The following is a 3,370-nucleotide window of genomic DNA, read 5'->3' on the forward strand; positions in this document are numbered from 1 at the left end:
ACGGTTCTGAAGGCTGGATGTCCAAGATCACGGTGTTGGCAGGATTGGTTTCTCCTGAGGCCTCTCTCCTTGGCTTGCAGATGGCCACCCTCTCACTGTCCTCACATGTTCTTTCCTCTCTGCATGCATTCTTGGAATCTTTCTGTGTCTCTCAGATTTCCTCTTCTAATAAGGACCCCAGTCATATTGGATTAGGGCCCACCCTAAAATTAAAATTAGGGCCTCATTTAAACTTAATCACCTCTTTAATGGCCCTATCTCCAAATAGAGTCACATTCTGAGGTACAGGAGTATGGTTAAGGCTTCAACATATAAACTGGGGGTGGGGGGAGGATGCAATTCGGCCCATAATATGATTCAATAAACAATAACATGATTCAATAAACACATATATTGAGAATAATGGGAGAGAGGGTCCTTACTGTTGGAGAAGGGAGCTATAAATATAGAAAGATAGAAAACTACATTGGAATTGAGGAACTAAAGTAAAATCGTTGTTTTCAGTATATACAGATATATAGAAAAACAAATACAGATGTAAATGTGTGTGTGTACACATATGCATACATTTCATATCCCTGTCCACTGAGAGGGCCTAGGAACAGCAACACCCGAATAGCAAAAAGCACACTTAGTGTTCAGACCTTGGTTCCTAAACACTATTTTCTAGTAAAAGGAATCTGTTTTTCTTTCTCTTTCTTTCTTTTTTTTTTTTTTTTTAAAGAAATGCCTGATTCCAGGGTTAGGGCAGAGAAAGTCTAAGATGAGTCTGGAATATCCAGTTTGAAGGGACTCCTACTGGTTAAATCTGGGGCAATTTGAACATCAAAATGAATGATGGTAGTAATGGATTCTAAACCATTGAGTAAGTAGGAATCATTGAGTCCATACTGATATAACTAAATGAATAAATAAGTGAAGAGAGGAGACAACTTTTTCTAACAGTAGAATGTCAACAAATGGAGAAGGGATGGTGGGGTTAGAAAATCACTGTCAACCATATAGAAATAATTCAGCAAAGAAACATCAATGGATACTGAAACTGGAGGGTAAAAGTTTTTTTTTTAATTGAAGTATAGTTGATTTACAATGTTGTGTTAGTTTCAGGTATACAGCAAAGTGAATATATATATATATATATATTCTTTTTCAGATTCTTTTCCCTTATAGGTTATTACAAAATACAGTTCCCTATGCTATACAGTAGGTCCTTGTTGATTATCTATTTTGTATATAGTAGTGTGTATATGTAAATCCCAAACTCCTAATTTATCCTTCCCACCCCCTTTCCTCTTTGGTAACCATAAGTTTTATTTCTATGTCTGTGGGTCTATTTCTGTTTTGTCAATAAGTTCATTTGTATTTATTTTTTTTTTTTTTAGATTCCACATATAAGCGATATCATATATTTGTCTTTCTCTGTCTGGCTTACTTCACTTTGTATGATAATCTGTAGATCCATCCATGTTGCTGCAAATGGCAGTATTTAATTCTTTTTTATGGCTGAGCAATATTCCATTGTGTATATATACCACATCTTCTTTATCTATTCATTTGTGGATGGACATTTAGGTTGCTTCCATGTCTCGGCTATTGTAAATAGTGCTGCAATCAACATTGAGGTGCATGTATCTTAAGATTTTTTTTTGTTTGTTTGTTTGTTTTTTTTTGCGGAATGCAGGCCTCTCACTGTTGTGGCCTCTCCCGTTGCGGAGCACAGGCTCCGGACGCGCAGGCCTAGCGGCCATGGCTCACGGGCTTAGTTGCTCCGCGGCATGTGGGATCTTCCCGGACCAGGGCACGAACCCGTGTCTCCTGCATCGGCAGGCGGATTCTCAACCACTGCGCCACCAGGGAAGCCCGAGGTGCATGTATCTTCTCGAATTATAGTTTTCTCTGGATATATGCCCAGAAATGGGATGGCTGGATCATATGGTAGCTCTATTTTTAGTGTTTTAAGGAACCTCCATACTGTTTTCCATAGTGGCTGCACCAATTTACATTCCCACTGACAGTGTAGAAGGGTTCCTTTTCCTCCACACTTTCTCCAGCATTTATTATTTGTAGACTTTTTGATGATGGCCATTCTGACCAGAGTGAGGTGATACTCAGTGTAGTTTTAATTTGCATTTTAGAGGGTAAAAATTTGATGAGGTAAGGATATATACATAATTTCAAGATACTGCCTAATAAAATACTTGTTAATTACATAGTGGGAAAGGGTAATTTATACAGTGGAGAAACCTGGCAAATACCACCTTAATCAAGTGACCAAAGTTAATATCACCTGTAATGACACAAATCTGGATTGGGTACCATCTGATAATATGCAGTGAGAAGGGGACTTCCCTGGTGGTCCAGTGGGTAAGACTCTGTGCTCTCAATGTAGGAGGCTCGAGTTCGATCCCTGGTTGGGGAGCTAGATCCTGCACACATGCCGCAACTAAGAAGCCCGCATGCTGCAACTGAAAGATCCTGCATGCCACAACTAAAACTCCTGCATGCCACAACAAAGATCCTGTGTGCTGCGACTAAGACCTGGCACAGCCAAAACAAACAAACAAATAAATAAAAATGCAGTGAGAAGAACATAGCATCACTTTTGTGGTATTCCTGCCCAAAACACATAACTTGAAACTAATCATGAAAAAACACCAGATAAACCCATGTTGAGGGACATTCTACAAAATAACTGTCCTGTAATCTTCAAAAGTTTCAAGGTCATGAAAGACAAGGGAAGTCTGAGGAACTATTCCAGGTTGAAGGGGACTAAAGAGACAAGACAATTTTATGCAACATGTCACCTGAATTGGATCTTTTAGTTTTCTAGAGAGTATTATTGAAACAATTAGCAAAACTTGAATGGGTCTCTATATTAGTGATAATGTGTAATATTAATTTTCTGATTTTTATGTTTTATTTTGGTTAAGTATGTGGAATGTCCTTGTTTATAAGAATTATACCACAAAGTGTTTAAGTATGATAGGGCTTCCGGTTGGCAACTTATTTGCAAATGGGCAGGAAAACAAGAGGTTCTTTCTTTGTCCTAGTTTTACAAATTTCTTTGCATTTAAAATTATTTCTAAGTTACAAAATTATCTAGACAAAAAGTGAAGTGAAAATAAAGATATTTTATTGGCCAAACAAAAACTGAGAGCTCATTATCAGCACACCCACTAAAGGAAATTCTAAAGCACGTTTTTTTTGTTTCAGGTAGGATGAAAAAGATCTCAGGTGAAAGGTTAGAAATACATTAAGGAATAAAGAACAAAGAAAGGGATAAATAAATGGGTAATCTAGGAGAATATCGACTGTAGAATTTCAAAGTAAAATACATGACAATAATAACATAAATTAGAGGGAGATATGT

The sequence above is a fragment of the Kogia breviceps genome, chromosome 3 (assembly GCF_026419965.1).
Source record: "Kogia breviceps isolate mKogBre1 chromosome 3, mKogBre1 haplotype 1, whole genome shotgun sequence".
Classification (NCBI taxonomy): Eukaryota; Metazoa; Chordata; class Mammalia; order Artiodactyla; family Physeteridae; genus Kogia; species Kogia breviceps.